At 36.2% G+C, this 21,457-nt stretch overlaps 1 protein-coding gene across 3 annotated transcripts in view; it reads left to right on the forward strand.

The window, feature by feature from the left end:
• The window catches only part of LOC139691988 (dual oxidase maturation factor 1-like), a 350,529-nt gene that overhangs the window by 51,674 nt on the left and 277,398 nt on the right, over positions 1-21,457 (forward strand). For 2 of the 3 annotated variants that reach the window (XM_071589978.1, XM_071589980.1), the window contains exon 2: positions 12,751-12,872. The exons of the other annotated variant lie outside the window; for it this stretch is intronic. The gene's annotated coding sequence lies outside the window, so the exon portion shown is untranslated. The remainder of the gene's footprint in view (positions 1-12,750; positions 12,873-21,457) is intronic. 3 annotated transcript variants of the gene reach the window in all.

Genomic DNA, 21,457 nt, shown 5'->3' on the forward strand with positions numbered 1-21,457 from the left:
ACTCCTTGTTTATTCGCATTTAATGTGTTTCTTTTAAAAGGAAGAGAGAGATATCTATGCTTAATTTAAACTTCAAACTGTGAAGTGGTTAGTGTAAACCGCAGCTGATATTTGCATAGAATTATGTGCTAATGCTGAATTAAATCTTGAGGGTAATGAAAAATGAGATGTACGTATTTAAAGTGAAAAAATAATTAATCTAGATCAATGGAAATTCTCAAGATGCAAATGGATGTCTTGAAAAGTTATGGATATGAATTATTCATTCAGCACAAAATCTTCATCCTTAAGTCTTTCCAAAGCTAAAAACCTAACAAATATCTCTTGGAAAGGCATAAGTAGGGTTAATTATGGGAAATGAATTATTAACAAACCTCATCAATTATAGCATTCACGGATCTACCGTAAATGTGGTAAAATTTATTAACCTGATATCCTTAAGTTTTTGCAACGAAAACATTGACGTATATTGACTAGGGCTTAAATGACTATGTACTAATTTCAACATCCTTCCTTTTCCCTGAAATATCTTCAATATTTCAAGTTTTCGACTATTCTTCGTATTTGCCAAGAATATAATCCAAAAAGGATTATTTTTCCCTCCGTTTTTAGATGCAGTTAGTATAATTATGAATGATTTTGATGTAAGAAATGCCTTTCCCTTTCGTTCATTTTGGATGGTTTGAATAATGCATGGACAACCAAATTGTTTTGCCATAATTAGAATACAAAATGGAGGTAAAAGATACCTTCTCTCTGATATTTTAAGTGGCTAATATATTTTGCATTTTTATTGATAGTTTAATAAATTTTGAAGATTACATCTTTCTACTCAAAATTAGTTTTCATAGAATTGAATCTTGGGTGAGTAATGAGAACTCATCAGTCGCTAATGAAAACACATTGAAAATGAGGAAGCTAATACGCAAGAAAATTAGCTTAGATTAGATGCTTTCGAGATGTTAGTGTGGAGAAGAATTGAGAAAATAAAATGGACGGAAAAGGAAAAAAAATAAAAAAAACGATGAATGCTTTGATAAAGAAGGGTAAGAGAGATTATTTTGGGTAGAAATGTGAAGGCAGAGCAAGTGGATACGAGATATACTGAAAAGCCGTTTGGATGCTGAAGAGAGTGATCAAGGAGAAAACATTGGGAAAGATATATAGATGGAGAAAAGGAATAGGCATATTGGATTGAATTAATTAAGGTAGAAAATATGCGGAGCCAGAGATTGAGTTATTTTGATATGAAATATGAGTTTGAAGTATATTTTACGTGTATTTCATTTAATTTAGAACTTATGACCAAAACTCTAAAGTTAGAACCAAAGCTTATAAAAATCTACCCTAACTCGATAGATTACTGTTAAAGTCAAATCTCAGATGAATATACAAGAGTAATAGTGGTATAAAGAACATTTTTCTAACGAGCTGCAAAATCTGCAGCCCTCTTCATTTCACCAAACAAATATGTTTCCCAAACACAAGTGATCATGTAATTCATATAATTATTTTAATAATTATCGCCAAAGCCTTGTAATTTTTCGTATATAAGGTCATCATGAGGAACCAAAGGCGGTAAAGGAAAGGAGCCCCTCAACCCTAGTATGTGAATTTCACATGCCATTATTGGCTTTGCAGAAGGTGAAGTTTACCCTCACGTATCAAAATAAATGAAACATTGGAATGAATTATTTCAATAATAAATTAATCAGAAATAGCATTGCGAGCCATTTTCAGTGCCTCATTGCCGTAGTCTACGGAACGAGATTTTGTTGGCAGTAACATATGTATGTATGTATACCTGTATATGTATATATATATGTTGATTACATGATAATATATATATATATATATATATATATATATATATATACATATACATATAACAATAAACACAGTAATCAACCCGAAGGTCGGTTTAGTAGGTGATGGTAGAGATCACCCAGTACTAAGCCCTATACGGCGTGTGAAAATTCACACATCAGGGTGGGGGGCCAGTTCATTTCCCTGTATATATATATATATATATATATATATATATATATATATATATATATATATATATATATATATAAAATATCTTCGAAATGGAACGCTCATCGGCGACACACAAATATATAAAAACACAGATGTAGATTTTTAGAATATAGAGACACAAAGAAAGGACACTCACAATTTGTTATTTTACGTTTCGACAGCGCGGCTGTCGTCTTCAGAAGACCTAGTTCAGCTTCACTTACTTGAAGAAGGCCTCGGAGAAGGCCGAAAGCTTGAACAATTTACCATGTGATTGTCCTTTTCGGTGTTACTATTTCATTTGTGTTCTGTTGTGCCGTCCAAATATTATGCTGCTCGTGTGAGTGTTTCCGTATAATCGATATAGTATTACTTTACTTCTGCAGTATGACTTTTTCTTCTGAGGAAGACGGAGCTAATTTCCGTCGAAATTATTAAGATATAACGTGTGAGTGCTCTTTTTAAATGGTCTTATATTGTTTGTTACTGTCCAAGTTTTTAATCATATATCATATGTAAGTATGTATATATATGATACATACTATATGTATGTATGTATGTATATATATATATATATATATATACTACCTTGATCAAAAAGTTCCCGGAATAACCACCGTGTGACGCTCCCATCGTTCCGATTTGAGTTCTGTTTTTTTTGTTAAATTGGTACATCTGTTGTTGATATTCCCTTTAAATCTTAGTGTCATAACTTGACATTTGCAAAAGTTACGTAGCCAAGAGTACATCTATCTCTGTGTGTGTTGGCGATTTTTTACAATTGCAGAAATGGATTTAAATTTGTAACAACGAACTTGTATTAAATTTTGCGTAAAAAACGGATTTAGTGGCGCACACCGCCGGGATTTGAACCCGCGCCCTCACGGTGGGAAGCCAGTATGGTGCGGGGGCTAACGTACTGGCTTCCCACCGTGAGGGCGCGGGTTCAAATCCCGGCGGTGTTGAATATTTTTCAGAGGTATCTCGATCCCTACTTGAGGTGCTTTGTGGAGGGCACTTTGAGTGAGTACGCCGTCCGTCGGATGGGACGTTAAACTGCGGACCCCTTGGCGCCTTTCGTAAAGAGTAGGCTAATGCCGACGCCGGGTTTCTCTCCACCCTTCATCCTTTCCTATCCATCCCCTATGGCGCAAATGACCTCAGCTGTCGGTCGCCTCCCCTCAAAACTACTACTACTACGGACGTTGAAAATCTCGTTGTCGTGAACCTTTTTCCAGATAAGAATGGATAACCACACTGCTGGATGTCATAACGTTTGTTTCATAGTGACTCACGCTTAACTTTTTCCTATAATTCCTAACTAAATAGAATTAAACGTTTTTATAACTTTCATTTTTCAGATGAGTCTGTAGACATTTTTAACAGCAATGCTTTCGACTTAAATATGCGTTACTTTATTGATGATAAAAATAATTTATTGTTATGAATATTATAAAATGTATAAAGTACATATTATTTTAAAAAAATAATTGGTGTCGAAGTAAATAACAAGGAGCTGTGCGTATGTCCATAGGAGTTTATGTGGTTCGTTTTTCAAAGGCAATAACTACCCAGTTATTTTTTTATCCCCTCTTTTCCATCTAGTGTGTTGTCGGCGACTGTAATGCCTCCTGTGGATATCTGTCTCTAACCTGGTCGCAACTGTTACCCACCTACAATCTCACCATATGGGGTCAAACAAGTAGTCCATATTGTGCCAGTTGCGCCCTTTTGATCGAACGCAGACACAGAAGAAATAACTCGTTTGGGAGCCGAGGAGAGGTTCCCTTATCCTCCCCATACGTTGGCCTTTGGTGGTCCTGGGGTGTTCTCGCAATTCAGAATCGAACTCCAGCGCATTCATAGCTTGACTTTCGGCAGTCACTTCCCACAAAGACGTAATCGTGTAAGAATACGCCCCACCCTTCTGTCGGTAAAAGTACACACTTTTTTATTTCGACCATAGTGCCTTGTTGTCAAGGTGAGAAGAGTATCAAGAACGATTTTCCCTCTAAAAGCTCCATTACATTTTTTTCTGGCGAATTTTTATCGAATTTTCCCTTTTCACGCGGTCACTTTCTCGCCAAGTCGATGTTTCCTCACCTGGTTCGAGGCTGAGTGCCCTTATTGAACAGGGGATGTAATGGCGTCGGCAGCATATCTTCTGCCGACTTCTTTTGCGCAAATGTCGCTGCTAAGAGGGTTTTTTTTCGGTAGATCGAAGAAATATTTTACGCAATTAAATATTCTAATAAAGCCGAATCGTAGCGAGATGTTTGGATTCAATTAGGGTCGGTAAACACTGAACACATTTATTTTTAGGATTTTTTCCTGTGGTAAGACTCACGATAATGCTCACCAAAATTTATTTAAAATAATTTTCTCTCTATGCCAGGAGGTGCTTAAGGTTTATAATTTGCTTTGACGTCCATTTACGTTTGCACAAGCTGGTATGAAAATCTCAACATGTCTTCAGAATAGTTCCAGTCAATTCTTACGATTCTTAGCGAATCCCTCTCGAGATGACCTTTCCGAATGAAGATACTGTTCAATTCTAAGGAAATTTCATGGAAAAATATTAACAAATACACATACAATCATTTTACGGTATGGACACGTACCATATTTTCTTCAAAAAAAGAAAGCCACATGGCCAGTTGTGATGTTAATTATGCTTTAAGTTATGTTCACTCATAGTTTATCTACATCTTTAAATGCAGTATTTGTCCTCAACTATATTCTCTTTACCCATCGAATTTCTTTAAATCCCTTACTAAATCATCCATTTTCATCGAAACATTTCTTGTTAAATGAAGTGATATACCTGCTTTAATTAACTTCTAACTTATCTCTCCTATTTCGTGAAAACTTCATTTTCTTCACTTTTATGCTTGATTCTTGTCCCTTATCTATGACAATAGTTCTTGAATGTGTTTAATAACAATTCCAATCTCATGGTTATATCTAGGTTGGGGACCTGGATCAACCACAAATCGAAGTATTATATAACTTTCCCATTAACTTTCATTCTTATTTCCACCTCGTCCCTTGCCTAATTTATCATTTCTTCCGCATGTTTGTTGAAAACAAAGCGTATCAATGGTTTAAAACCCGTCTTACTCCCCAGTCTATGACTAATTATTCTCAATCTCCGTCCAGCACTCTTATCTGTACAGTGTGGTACATTTTGCAGGTTTTAGACTACTCTTCCTAAACCTATTCCTTCAGTTAACTGAAATCTTCTGCATTATATTTGTTAATTTTGCCAAAGGTACTCTGCAAAATGCCGCCTGAGAATCCACGACGGAAATAAATATCCTGGTGGTATTTTTTATTTATTTTCATCATCGACCTCGTCATCACGCAAACCCATCCATTTTCTAAGCTCAAGCTTTTTTCTTTTCCTGATTTATCGCATCCTCTCGTCCCCAATCTTTTTGCGCAGAACGTTATTACTACCAATTTTTACAACTTCCATTACTGCACGCTCATTTCACCATTTCTCTGGTAATCGCATTTGTAATGATCTCCTCATCATGTTTATTTGAATTATTAATTTAAAATTTTGGTTCGTTGTTAACCCCTATATATTTTATTGCCCCTAATTCTGTGTTAGCTTTCGTCTCATCTCTAATCCGCACCTTTCTGAATCATTTCAACTACCCTTTCTATCACTTCGCATGGGTGATTCATAATCCTTTTTTTTTTAATTATACCCACTGATCGTATACTGTACTCATCCCCCTGTTCTCACTCAGAAAATTATCGACTGCCCTCTGGTGTTCTTTCTGTTCCCAATGAGCCAAAGTACCTGAAGATTGCCTTATGAACATTTATGAGAAGATATTCTTGTAACTTAGAGCGATATTGTTTTTATGTGCATTTAGATGATCACTTTGGATAGCGGAATGAAAATTTGGTTTTATCACGTTTCGGAAAAACTGAGGGTAAAATTTAACCTCCGTTCAATCCCAGAAAAACCTTTTTATAACCGTTGGTTAAGTTAAATTTACCGTTTAAAGTGCTTGTTAACTTCAGTTAACAAGCACTTTAAACTTTCTGTTTTGTTTTCGTTAAACTTTTTGAGTCTGTACAGTTAGCATTTATACTTTTTCTAAGAAACTGATTTTTTCTGAAAATGGGATCTATGGGTAAACACCGCGTTCACTAAATGTCCATGTTAGTTCAATATTGAATTTAAAGAGATAAGTTGTTATCATACTGTGTCTTCGTATAGGTTCAGTTCGATTGTTGCTTACGTAAATATTCATGTTTCAGGTTTGTGATATTCATTTTGAGTACTTTATACCATTGCGTTATCCTCTTCATAACAGTAATAGAATAGTCTTTATTTTTTGCAGGATAGATATTTAAAAAAATGGAATCCTTCTCTAATTTTTAAATAAGTTGCGGGTGTTGAAGTGAGAAATACGAGAGATTTCATTTTGATTGTGCTCATGATTGAAAATTAAATTTTGTTCCTAGTAATAACGGGAGGACATTCTTCGGCTTCTTCACTCCAAGAACCTAATTTGCACCTCTGAAAGATGGCCATTTTGGTGAGATTTTTAATACTGGCACGTATATAAACTCTAAATCTCACAGAGTACAAGTCGGATATGCAGAATATAATTTCATACTCATTTTTTGAGTAATGAAACATGTACAAACTCGCCATTCAATATTGGTTTTGCACTTTTCTGTTTGTTTTTAATTGAATTTAATTATTTGTCAAGCATAAAATATGCATGTCTCCAACATCATTTCTGATAGCATAAGTGTTTGTCATTGTGCATTTTATTTCACAATTCTCTCTATTTGCGAGAATTTGTTAGAAATAATTTTGTTGAAACAAAGTACACACACACACGTGCATAGTATTTAAACGGGAATAGGTTTTGGAAAATGGAATAGAAACGCGCATAAAAGATGAACACAAGACTCATCATCGAGTGGATTATCAAGTTAAAATTGGGCATATAAAATTCTACAGAAGCAGTACCTTTGAAATTAAATTTTATCATTGTCAATGAGTCGGAAAGTGATTTTTTATTCATGCATCAGTACAGCGTCTTAGGAAAATGAATGCTTAGGTTCATAACTGGCAAATGTAGAGCTATATTTTCCCGACCGAGTATGCACATTTAATGTGGCCAACACCTGTGCGTGACCTGCACAATGCTTTGCCGATGCTGGAGAGATAAAGGAAAGAGGATGCTGGGTGCGAGAGACTTTCGTAATACGGTATTTATGCACGACTTTTCCATAAAAACTGGAGCGTATTGGGTGTTTGATGTCATTCTATCCCCTAAGAGCTTTCAATAATGCTTTCCTATTTTGACAGATGTTCGCCCCAGATATCTGAGCGTAATAAATTCATGCTGTGGTATCCATTTCTTCAATGAGGCTTCACGTATTCAGATAGAAATCGAAATTTTTATCGACTCTAGATAGGAATAATAATAATGAATTGCATAGAATTTCAACATTTGATTTTCACTCAAATTATTGTGGCTAGGATATTGATCAGTTTTTTTTTTAGATTTTACAGCATTAAATAGAAATCAGTTTCTTAGAAAAAGTGGGATTTTTGTTTCAAATGTACGAGCTCATATCGAACTCGAATCGAAATTGTTCACGGTTTTTCTTGAGTGAATTTCAGTGAAATGATATTTTCAATGGTTAATAAAAAAAATACCTTCATTCATCATTATAAAATATAAAATTTGAAACATTTAACCTAGTTAAACAAAACTGTATAGTTTTTGTCCAATATTTTCAAGTGTGTTCTGATATTAATTCTGGTTCCACGTCTTGTGCGCACATTCATTTCATGAAGGTGTATTTTCACTGCTCTTTTCATTGCTCAATTTTCCACCTTATCAATCTTTGAATTATTTACTTCTCCTAATAAATCCAATTTCCTTTCAAGAATTTTATCTTAAAACCACATACGAACCAAATTAAGGAACCACCCTCAGCGACTACAATACTCTTTGGAAAATTTTATCAGACAATTCAGAGTAGTGATTGTTTATATGCTATTATTATTGATGAATCTGAGTTAAGTTTGGTGGCGATATAAAATATTAATGCGTGTATATAGCTATTTTTGTCTTTAATTGTGTAAATATCTGGAATGAGATAAAATTATGTGTCCACCCGACAACGATAATCACATTATAAAATCAAAGCTAAATGGTAATGCGTTAAGCCTGACAGGTGGTAACAATCATTGACGCACTAGTTCACTAATAGAGGTCAGTCGTTCAGATCCCACCTGAGATATTGAGTTTTCGTATAAGGAAATTTATTTTTACATGCTATCGGTGTGAACAGGTCTTTATGTTACGAAAATCAAAATTTATTTTTCTTCTGTGTGCCATGCCATTTTCACGTATCTTTCAATAAATAAATTATTTTTTAAAATATAATTTTTATTATCTATTAATCGTACTGTCGTAATATTTTTTCTCTGATGAAAAAAATATTTCTTCCGTCTGTATTATTATTCAGTAATTTCATTTAATTGATTTTTCTTCACATTCATATTTGTATATCAATTCTCCTTTCTTTCTTCTCTTATTATTCATGCATTGATTTATTTTTATTTATTATTATTTTAATAAATTTAGTAAATTGTCACATTAGCACTATCTATCTGTAGGTTTTCGTAGGTTTTTCACCCTCCCATTCATGCCTGGGTGTTTTCCTGCAGTGGGTTTTTTCATCAAGGATAAAAGCCTTATTCCTTGCGTTTTTCATACGATTTTCTATACCTTTCTACACTCTTTGTACTCATTAATATTAATTTTAAATCAATTCAAACTATCTCGTTCTTTTTTATGTTATTTAACGCTCAAATATTATTATATTTTCATGGAATTTGTTGAAGATGGGTTAGATGGAATAAGGGACTGCCGCAGTCTCAATCTCGCCCGAATAAAGCTGAATTATTATTATTTTCCTCTATGGTATCACATTTCTGTTACTTCTAATCCTCTTAATTCTTCTACTGCTGGCATTCATGCCTCATGGTTTTACATGGTTAAACTCCGTACACCAATTTCCTCGAAACGCTACTTTGTGTTTAAGTTAGTTTCTTCCCTAGTATTTTTTCTCCTGATAGAAAATCTTCGCCAGTGCTAATCCATATATTATTATCTTCTTCTACATCTAAATCTACATCAATGCCCTGCGAGCCACCAAAAAGGTGTGTGGCAGGGGGTGCAGTACCAGAAAGGAAGGGTAAGGGATGAGGGGGATAGGGTTTTACAAATCGATGGGGAAAGGTAGGGGGAACCTGCAAAAAATATATATAAATATACTAGTATAACTATGCGCAGTCACTACCTTGTAGGTTAATACTTATTATGTCGAGCCGACTAGTGTGGGATTTCGATTACAAGCATTCTGGTCTCTTATTGTTCTTGGAAAAAATGACCATTTAAACCTGTCAGTCTTGCAGTCTCTATAATCTTATATTCGTGATCCATCCGCCCGTAATACGTTGGGGTTCGTATTTTGTTCTTGATGTCTTCGGTAAAGGACCTATCTTTAAATGTTTTTAATAAGGTTAATCTATATCGTAAACGCCGCGGTGTAATGGAATCCCAGCCTAAATTTTCTAGCAAAGTAGTTACGCTACTGCGTTGGTCATAACAATTTTTGACAAATCTAGTCCCCCTCCGCTGAACTCGATCTAATTTCGGAATCAAATTTATCTCTTAAGGATCCTATATACTGGCAGCATACTCTAGGTGGGACCGAACTAGGGCAAAAAACATCGTTCCTTCACTTTTTTATCACATTTACCCAGTACTCTTTTTACAATCCCAATCTTCTTACTCAGTTCACCGCTGATGCCCTTACAGCCTAAAATATAAACTATTTGAGACACTATTGATGCAAGATATAATTTTGACTGACTCTCATTGATAATGCAGATTCATAACATGGATTAAATCTTTCAGTTGAGGAATATAGTCACTACATTATATTCTCTCGTAGGCAATAAATGTTGCCTGAAATTGTGGTATAAATCTGCTGTTGAGAGAGGAAGGGAGTGGGAAGACTATTTATGTGACTTTGTTTTGCCTGGCACTTGACCCGATCGCTTTCGATCGTGTCGTGTTTGAATTAGAGAGGCAAGATCAACCAAAATTCATCCAGAGGAAGATGGGGCTCGGAGGATATCTGAGCTTTTCCCCTCCCCAGTAACTTCCTCTAGTGAGCAAGACAAAAATCTCTAATCCCCACTTCCCCACATTTAATCGACAGGTACGTGATTGCTTTTGGGGAGGTTCATAGATGACGGGCGAAGGACTGAGGTTTCTTCGGTTCAAACTCTCCGTCATATCGTTCTCCTGCGCTCTCGGTATAACCTGTGGGCACCACGTGGTGCTCCCCGGAACAGCGTCTTATAGTCCGCGGCACGACTCTTGAATATATTTAGCATATCAGTCGCTTGATATCCGACGCCGATGGAATAAATAGGTATTCCCTGCGATGATAGAATACACTCGTGAGGGCACTCCGTTGATTCTAACGGATTATTTTGCTCTGTTACCATTGCTCGGCGCGGGGATATTGACCTGGAAGGGCAGCCTCTCCTCTTTGATGTTTTGTGCTTTGGCATACAGTGCTCGCCGAAATGCTTATGGTTGCATTAAATTGAACTTTCTTTTGATAATTTAACATTTGTTTATGTCAACATTCATCTCAAATACTTTCAATAGAAAGTAATGATTCATTACACCTACATTAAAACTCATTGTTAATTAAGTTATTACTTTTTATCACGCTCGTTGAAAGCGAACCAGGAATGATTAAATTTACATAGAATTATTTGCAATACCGCAGCTATCTGATGTTGCCCTGTCTAGGTCGAACGCGTCGTGCCATTGAAAATCCTGTGGAAAATTACTTTGCTCCTTCCTGTCCTGTGAATATATATAACTTTCAAAAATTAAAGTCTAAAAAACCATTAAAGTTTAAAAATAATTTATTAAATTAATGCCACAAGATTATTTTACATGGAAATTAGAATAAAGCATAAATATGATGTCACTAATTTTAAGCGAAACGGCCACTTTAAAAATACTCTTCCCCATATTTTTAGTACCCTGCAAGCCACCTCTGGGGTGTGTGGCAGGAAGTGAACACACATCAGACTGGTTTTGACCCAAATATAATTTATCCTAGCGAGGAAAATGTTATTCTGATTTCTTATCGTCGTGGAAAAAATGACATCTTAAATCTATTTGTTCTACAATGAATCTCTCTCATTGCATTGACTCTATCACTCCTACCGTAGTACGATGGGGGTAATAATACATTTTCAGCATCACTGCTGGAAGAGACGTGCTTCCAATTTATATAAAGATATAATCTGTAATTTAGCCATCTCTCCGTGAGTGATTCCCAGCCTAGCTCCTCTAATAATTTTGATACACTACTCAGTTTATCACAACAACGTTTTTCAAATATATGTAGCTATAAGTTGCACGCGATCCAATTCGGCAATCAATCCAACTTCGTGAGGATCCCATATGCTAGCAGTATATTCTAAATGGGGTCCAATAAGCGAAAGATAACATTTTTCTTTGACCTTTTCGTCACATTTCCCCAACACTCTTCTAGAGTACTCCTGTTTATTACAGTGTTCCTAGCTGTAGATATGAGATGAATCCTTTTCATTGATATAGGAACAGGAACGATATATTTCAGAAAATCACTTATCGAAAAAAGTGGGCAGTTCATTCGTTATTATATTCAATCTGACGTGCTCTTCTGCATATATCTTGCCTGAAACGTTTTCATTTACTTTTGTGATATATTTTTTGTATCCATCTGTGTCACTACATTAGTTTATTATTTTAAATTGCAGTCGTAATGCCTATATTGTTGATTTCTGCCTGAATTGGCTTTAGGGCTCCAAATAGCTCCATGTAAAATGATTTTTTTCGAATTTATTACGGTTTGTAGCCTGTTACTTAACGGTCGAGGCGCATGTACATATGAGTGCCGTTTCCGCCCGTCAGGAATATGCTGTTGGCACACCGTTCTCGTTAAATTCCATTTGCAGTTTAAAGTTTATGGTCGAAGTAATGTTCTTCTGTCACTTTACTCCAAGAAAAGGAAGTTCGTTTCAATGAATAGACAGAGTTAAATATGAAGTGGAAGTCACTTTCCCCTTTATGAGGAAATACTGTGTCCTTATAAGATTGATTGGTTGGATACGTCTGCTTAAAGAAATATGTGTCTTCATTTAATTAATTGTGATACATGTTTCTCTCTCCATAGTTCTTTCAGAGAGATAATTTAATGTGAAGTGAACCTTGTTAATTAAGATATCGGGTATATGTTGGCAATTTGTTGAGAATTCTAATAGTAATGAAAGCTATTGAATTTGAATATTTGTGCTTAGTTGATGTTCATGTTATCTTATTTATTAGTTTTTCAATTAAATTTTTATTTTTCTGACGCTCTCTTATATTTTTATCATTTAACAGTCTCTTTAAAAATGTGGTGGGCTCAATATTGGCCATATTTATAACTTGGATTAATAATTACGTCAGACTCAATAAATTTCTTTATTTATAATCGCTGAAATTGGTCTTTACACTTTCTATGGTTTTATTTTCGCCATTGGGTACCACATGGATTTTATTCATGTTAAGCATGTTATATGAAGTATTTATTTTTATTTATTTATTTATTATATTCCAGATTCGTCATACACCTAGTCTTTTCTCGCGAGCTTTGTCGAGAGTCATTCCCTTGGAGATTGAAAGAAAATTTATCGCTGTCAGCGGACAAAAAGAAATGGGTGCCTTACGCGGACATCGAAGGTAATGTCGAACATGTGTTTATTTACTCTTTTACTTTATTTTAAATGTTTTGTATTCAATGTGTAGGGTATCCTTCCTGTTTTGTTTTATCACATTTGAGTTACTACGTTCTATGGTTTAGAAATTTGAAGCGGACGCAAAATGAATTACTTTTGAATTTATTTACCGGAACATTATGAAAAGTACCTGTTTGAATCAAGGCATGATGCGCAAAAATACTTTAAGACCAAATTATCACATTTTGCAGTGGCAAACATTTACCAGAAAATGGCGAATGTTTGCCATTTTCTAGACTAAATGAATACGAAAGCTTAAAGGAGCTTAAAATAAAATATGAATTATAAAAGTTTAGGCTTTTATAGCATTTCGATATTTTTCTTGCCATCACATATATTTACGTTAACGCAAAAGGTAATCAGCTTTTATGTGACAGGAGGAATTTTTAAGGAAAGAAAAGTCTTTCCTAATTTTTACGACTTACTTCGGATGCCACGTTCTCAGGATATTTTTATGTCACGTGTGATAGTTTCTCATCCATTTCCTACAATTGCATCGTGACTTCGTTTCGTCCTTTCCATTCTCATTTCGTGCCTGGTACAAATGGTGTAGTCCGCTTACCGACAATTTTTTTTATATTTAAAAAGTATTGAGACTAGCGGGGTTAAGTGTTTATTCATGCATTGCTGAAGTAAATAACTGGGCTTTTAGTTGCCTCGACGGCTGAGGCCACTTCGCACCGTTGTCACAATTCAAGTAAAAGCATTACATCACAACACAATATCCGTGCGTGATGTAGAGTTCAAGCCTGCAGCCTTCGGCTTCCTAAGCTTTTCCCTCAGCACTAACTGATCCGTTTAGGTCTAAAATAATTTTATCGCATTTACAAAATTCGTCGTGCTCAGCAATAATTAAAGTGCATACCCCAGAATTATAAATCATATGAAATAACAAAACTTGCTCCGCTTCAGAAATTGATAGTGTTGCCTATGAGGTATATATAGTATACTCGACTAATCAACAGTTTCCTATTGTGTACGTGATTACCATAAATTTGCACAGAGTAAAAAGTTAACAATTGTGATTTTCCATCCAATTTTAGAAGTTTCAAGTATAAATGTAAAGCAGCCACCGGGTGATAAACTTCATTGTAGTAATTAAAATATTGTTTGTATGTGATGTGGACGGCATTTTGTATGTGATGTCGAAGTGTCATTGTATGTAAGAATATTTTATCTGCTATCTGCTTTTCTAGTGCGTGTATGTATGTACTATATTCTTCGTTGTAAGAGTGTGCATTGACCAGACTTGACCGTTGCCACCAGGAAAATCGCCTAATTGCAACGTAATTCTTAAATAAATAAAAAATAAATAAAGTGAACTAATACCACGTTAGGATTTAACGACAAACTAAAATGAATTTTTATTTCGTGAATCATAAGTAGCAATATTTAAAAACCCTTGCTTTCTAGTCTATAGGGAAATAATCGAGAAGCTACGCAAGTACTACTTTTGCTATTCCTGAAGATACATCCTGTTTTTTCGCAGTTATAGTAGGAAATATAAACCCTACATATTTATCTATTATCTATTTTTGGGCTTCTCTTGTGAAGCTTGCTTCGCCAGAATAATAGAATAGACATTTCACTGAAACCTAGTATTCAAAACCATTTCATTTTTGCGACATCAGGAATACTTAGGCCAGTATTAATGTTCGTGTCCCGGCAATGGGCTACTCAAACGAGTCTCATTTAACAAAATATTCCATTTGATGCCGCAACACTGGGAGTTTCTGGACTCTCGCATAGCTCAACAATCAAGCAATATTTTGACAAAGAAGACTCATTCGAAACTCTCAAAGGTGAAAGACGTCTCTAAATACTGGCCTTATTCATATTAGTATCATATGATGCGAATTACGAATATATATTCAAATTTATGTTGCAGAAGTGTATTCTTCTTAAAGATTACTGAGAACTTTAACATGGAGTGGAAACATGGTCGTTGAAACAAGAAGACCTTTACTTGAGGCTTTTGACATCTAGGCTTAGAGGATGGAAAAAATGAGATGAACAGAAAGAAAAACAAACGAGGAAGTGCTAGGCATGGTGGGTTAGGAGAGGAGATTATTGAAACAAATTTAAAACAGACAGAAGAGTGAAAGCAGAGTATTTTGATCTGCGATTAAAGACACTTATAAAGGGGAGTGTGTTAAGCAATTTAGACGGAGGCAGGGAACTCTAGGTATTTTGAATGGAATGAAGGGAGGAAAAAATAACATGCAATTACCTGTAAAGACGGTTTTATTGTTGAGTCGGGTGTCAGGTTATGTTTTGATAGGAGAGGCAAAGAAATTGATCGCTTTTTTGTCTGTGACCATCCAAAGCCTACCTTAAAATGGTGGGCTCCCTAATTACAAAATCTCTTTAATCAATACGTGAATCAAGATTAGATTTTCCCAAATCTTTTTTACATGCTAACGTTTTGAGATTACGAAAAATGCCATAGTGAATAAAATTTTTCTCATAATGTCAAGCAGAAAATACGATTTACACTGTCGGGGCTAAATAAATCCCCAAAACACGAATTGAAACGTGAAAGACCGCGAGGTGGGTGATGAAAGGAGGCTGTCAAAAAGCTCCCTATGATAGGCAATGTGAATATCGTCGATCTGCGGGCTTATTTCATAGCCATGACCCACCTGTAGTGGGGAGGAACATTTTCCCTAATCCGACTTAACGTTCTGGTTCAGCTCACTCTCCATTTCTCAACCCCGGAAAATGCAGTCATGTCTATGCTTAGTTACACATAACAACCTCTTGTCGTCCGGATTGTTATTTTTTCTAGGATAGGTCCTAGAACTACTTTCCACCAAAATTACCCTATGGCGCCACAGAGATTTCGACACACGAAAGTGAATGTGTGGCTGTGCTACGAGTCCATGCTCCTACCGTTCATTTCACGTTCCATTCTCTAGATTTTTTTTGAATGGCCTGAATGGGATTACTATCTTGAGATCACATCTCCAAATTTACGTGCGACAGCCAGTTATTTTAAAATTTTTCATGACTCCTCCTTGGTTATTACTTCCTAATGTAGCTTTCCGACAGTGTTGAGTGTGCTTATTCACGACTTTAATATTGAAGTTCTTCTTCTTTAATCCTAATACTATATTCCTATAGCTCTTCTCAGTCTTTTGGACTCAGTTTGCGGATCAAAGGAAAATTTATATCCACATACAACGTAAATCATAATTGTATTTAATGATAAAGTTAAGTGCTCTGCTGCTATATATACTATATATATATATATATATATATATATATATATATATATATATAGTGGGTCACGGTAGTCCAGTGGATAGAGCGTTGGACTTGCTGACCGGAGGGTCCCGGGTTCGATTCCCGGGCAAGGCACTCTGGGCACCTGCAGCTCCACCCAAGCTAACGTGATTTTTCGGGTACCAGGTCTTCCTGGGAAACCATAACCGGCACAGGGAAAGGAACTGGCCCCCCTACCCTGATGTGTGAATTTTCACACGCCGTATAGGGCTTAGTACTGGGTGATCTCTGCCATCACCTACTAAACCGACCTTCGGGTTGATTACTGTGTTTACGGTTTATATATATATATATATATATATATATATATATATATATTCAATTCTGCTGAACAAATTACGCGAATGTGAAGAGTATTTTTTTGAAAGCTCTAAGGGATTGACTAAAGTAATGGTTTCCTTTTTTTTAGAGAATACCTCGATATGCGTTCGGTCGGACGAAACCACTTACACAAATGCTGCATTACGCAACATGTTATCAAGGTCGTATTTGACGATAGGATGAATTTACTCCATACGTTTTCACCACAATAGCCATTGTCTGCTATTTCTCTAAAATTGTCTCCTATTGTCTCCCTATCGTCACGAATGCATGCCTTCACCTCTGCATATTTGTAGTCTTGATATTTTGCCGTGTTCTCAAGTCACGTCACCAGATTTGTTAACAAGCTTTTCGACCTTCCTCCTCTCAGAAAGGGCCCCGCTGCGTGGAGAGACGACCTTTGGTAAAATTAAGATCATGCAATTGGCAGTTGGCAATTTTCAAAATATTTATTGGTATCTCTATAGTCATAATGTATCAGTTATTATTATTAGCATGATAATTTGATAATTTAATAGGGCAACTGGCCTTACGTTTATTTTAAATTATCACTTATATTTCAGAAAGCATTTTTGACTTAATGCATGGCGTTTTCTCTTTATCTCTAATTATTTAACGAATTAAAATGCTATATCATATGTTATTAACATGTTTTAATGTATAATTTTAACGTCAAAAACTGATACACGTGTTTCGAGCTGTAAGATTAATTTTATGTTTATCTCAGGTATTTTGACGCACATTGGTAGTCTTCACCACATCCTGTTATTTCTAAATACAAAAACACAAAGCAGGTCTGAATATAAATGGGCATGCCCGTGAGAGACGGGTGACTCTGGGGTCGTAGGCTAACTAACAGCGCCAACACCCCCTTGATCCACTCTCAAATCCAGCCATCTCATTATCCGTCCTATGTAAGTACCACATGGGTCCATTCTCTCCCCGTCTTTCTCCTTTCCTCTCTGGCCTCCCTCTCCACCCCCCTCGGAGACTGGAAATCCTTTTCTCGGGCGACTGGATGTCGACTCCGTAAATAGAGCACCCTGGCCGCGTTCCTGTTGTGAATTCCTCACGATTTGCGTGTACAGAGTGTTTCCTCCACGTTTCCTTCCCAACTGCGAAGCGAAGAATGAGAATTTACTCTTGCTACCGTGTTTGCATTTTTTTCCGGATTAAGATTTATTCGCTGGTCGGTGGTGCGAGGGGTGAAGCTTTAAGCTTTCGCTAATTTAATAGTCCCTGCAGATAAGCCACCGAGGCCTAATCATTAAAAGATTGTAACAAATAATGATCAAAGAACTTAAGAGTGTACTTTGAAGCCCACTTTAGAGAAGAATCTCTGTGTAGCTGCTTTCAAAAATGTTTTATATTGTATTGTGCTAATGTATATTGTATTCATTATTCACTTAATGTGTAAAAAGTAGTCGATGGTTTTGGTAAAATATTTTGAGAACTCGTATTTGAATTATTTTTTACCCTCTCCATTAAGGGTATTTTACTAGTTTATAAATTCCCGGTGTGTGATATATATTTCGTGTTTCATTTCCTGTTTCTACCATGCACGCATCAATAAACATGCATTCACTAGTTAACCCAAACTAGTAGGTTGCGAACGTATTTGCCATTTTCTTTCCTCAACTATCAATTGACAACAAGATGTCATGATCGTTGAACAACTAGCGCTGTTGGCCAATCTAATCGCAGAGAAAACGTGACGGGGATTACCTGTGCATGTTTAGAAATCCTCGTCTCCGTGCTCTGCTGATTGAGGCTTTCTGCGCCCGTGGAATTGGTTCCCTGTCGTTCCCCTGAGAGATCCGTAGAGATGAAAAATCGGATATAAATCACACGCTCCGTGGGGTGCGCATCCTTCCGTTTCCACGGGAATTCGGATTCCCTTCCCAGTTTTCCCTTTCGAGACGAAGCCCGAGGGAGCGGATAGGAAGGGGAGGAGATGAAGAAAGCGCCTTTTGAATGTGTCGGAAGGGACTCGGAAAGGGAAAAAATAAAAGTTCCCTCGGGTTCAATAGAGAGCTCCCCCTTCCCTCTCTCCGATACAATAGTGCGGATTCGATTGGGTTATCCTCTGCTACCCCGTGAATCACCTACGCCCCTTCGTTTAAGTTTCCTTTTATTTTCTCTCTCGCCGTTCGTTTTTTCGTTGTCCGTCGCGATCGTTTCTTCGGTTCCATCGGCGGAATAGCGCGCGTCTGGAGGTCGTCGCTCTCCCGGCCTTGATGTGCCCCTATGCACTGTTGCTATCGCCAGCCTTGAATTATGTACCTATTACACGCAAGCCGTCCCCACTCCACCCTTTCCTCCATTCCACCAGATAATTCTCATAATATCCGGGACACATTTTTTACTTATCTTCATCGATTGCCAGGGTTTTTTTAGCAACTTGAGATTGCAAAACTTTAATTGGTGTGATTTTGACTTCAGGTCGTTGTTGAAATCATGCGAAACGGGCAATAAGCAGAAAATACTCGTGATTTCTTAAATCCCGTTCAAGGAAACGAGTAGGTACCTTTGAAAATGTTTTCCGTTGTTTCGTCTATGTATTCTAACCATATATGCTTTTGCAGTCAAGTATCCTCGTGAAGTTGCAATTGCTCTGGTGAGATGCGTTTACAGTAAATGTATGTCCGTGATTCCAAGCATTCAGTCGAAACTTTCGAATGGGCAGAAAAATTGTATTTGTTGAAAATCTTTGATTCCTACCTAGGCTTTGAGTACACAACCTTGGAACGGCTTCTGATTCAAATTGGTCTGTCATGTTTCTTCATATTACTCGGCTTTATAAAACCTTTACCATCTTTTTGTTACGATACTCAAATGTGGGCGTGAGAAAGTATATTTTTGGCTTGAAGTTTGTTTGTACTATGCTCACACAACACTCGGACACGAGTATTCATTTGTGGTTCTCATATTAATATCTCTTTTGGGAAGTAAATTTGGATATTAAAATTATTGGATTTGCCAGGGGCAGTAAGAAAAGCATCTCCTGTAGAACGAGTTTACTTCCCGTTCGTCATTGCTTCAATCGCCACTCGTTAATTTCAGCCAGGTGGAACTAATGCATTACAATGCGACCGTCTACAATTGCGATTGCTACAAAAATATGCTACAGCTTTTATTTGTAGACGACAAGGTTAAGTTAGCAAAAGCTCAATTACATGTTAATGACGTGTGGTAACTAAAGAATTTTAGGAAGAAAAGGAGTACAGTATCGTTGATTTTTCCATTTGTCTCCTATCCAAATATCCTCAAAGTTTATGCCAATTCGTTATTCTGCGAAATAGCTTATTTGAGTTACCTATCTGATGATCTTCTTTGTATACTCAATTGAAATTTTTTATTTGACAACATTATACTGAAGGTTTTAATTTTCCTTTTATTTCATGCGCGTGAGTACCCTTTGCCGCAATATGAAATTGTTATCTGTTATACAGAAAAAAATAGCCCGCATTATTACCTCTAATGAATACCTTATAGGATTCCGAAAGAATTTACGTATCGTATACGATCAAATTATAGAAACCTTAAGTCAACGTCGGCGATAATTAATTAGAATGTTGCTTTGATAGATGGAGTTAGAGCTCACCCAATACTAAACTCAAAGGCGTGCGAAATTCATAGATCAGGGTACGAAGGGTAATTATTTTCCCTGTGCCGCCTGTGATTTCCCAGGAAGATATACTGTCTGAGAATTCACGCAGCTTGGGTGAAGGTGAGGCTGTGCAGAGGGTTCAAATAGTACTGAACTGACGCTCTCCGGTCAGTAGCCTGGTGCTCTACCAATTGAGAGTACCATGCTTCTGGTAAAGTGTATTCATGGTGGAAAGGTGGATTAATATAAGAAGCGTTTTCCTCCCATTCTTCATATTATGATTCGACAAAAATATCATGTGCGCAAGACGGTGGTCAATGTTAACAATCATGATGTTGTAATACATGGTTTACCATATGACTGTCCTTCTAAATAAATGTCATATCTACCCTCAAATCAGCAAAAAGGGTAGGTGACGTGGGTTACAGGGCATTATTAATGAAAGTTTTGGCTGACTTTTGTTTGACTTTGTTGCTGACAAATTATGTATAATAATAAATAAAAGTGTAGGTAAATTTAATAAACTTAAAATTTACTTTAAAAGGATAAGTAAATGACAGACAAGGTCATTCTTTAAATGATTTTGACTTTCAAATTTCAGCAACAATCACTGCGGTAGTCTTTTTCTATTCTACCTGGATAGTCTATTGCACAAACTTAGGGTCAGGTTTTCATAATTTCCTCGCTGTCAGTTGTAATTTCGATTTCCCTGAATCTTTCTTTGAGTCTTGGTTAGTCTATATTGCTTATTTCTTGCCTGAAGGATCTCCCATTCTCTTTTCTCTAATGCATACAAAAACTCACTTTTTTGTAACAATTTTTCACTACTCAATCCAATCTTTTAATTTCATAATTTTCTTTAATTAACACTTTCGCCGATGATAAAACTTTCCCCATATTCCAAGTGGTTTATGAATGGCTTCCTGAAACTATTGATCGTCCTCTTGGACTTTATAAAAACGTATGAAGAGGCCAACACCTTTGTCATTACACCATTTCCTGTTCACCTCTTCATAGACTCTGCTCCCTTCAAGATGTATTAAATAATAATATCTTACTCTCTCGTTCCTGCTAAAAGAGCATACTTCCTTTCATAACCGTTCTTAACGTCACCTTATCTCTGATCATCTCTTTGATAGTAATTTTGTTCTGCGCCGAGCTTATTTTTTCCATCCTCGACACCCCTCTCAAAAGCATCCATCTATTTTTATATTATTTCGTAAAACACAATGTTACTGAACCTTATTACTTGCCGCTCTTTATAAAGTTCTCTCCATTGATTTCTATCCTGCCACAATCTTACCAGAAATCGA

Source organism: Hetaerina americana, unplaced genomic scaffold (assembly GCF_022747635.1).
Source record: "Hetaerina americana unplaced genomic scaffold, ioHetAmer1.1.p SCAF_4, whole genome shotgun sequence".
Classification (NCBI taxonomy): Eukaryota; Metazoa; Arthropoda; class Insecta; order Odonata; family Calopterygidae; genus Hetaerina; species Hetaerina americana.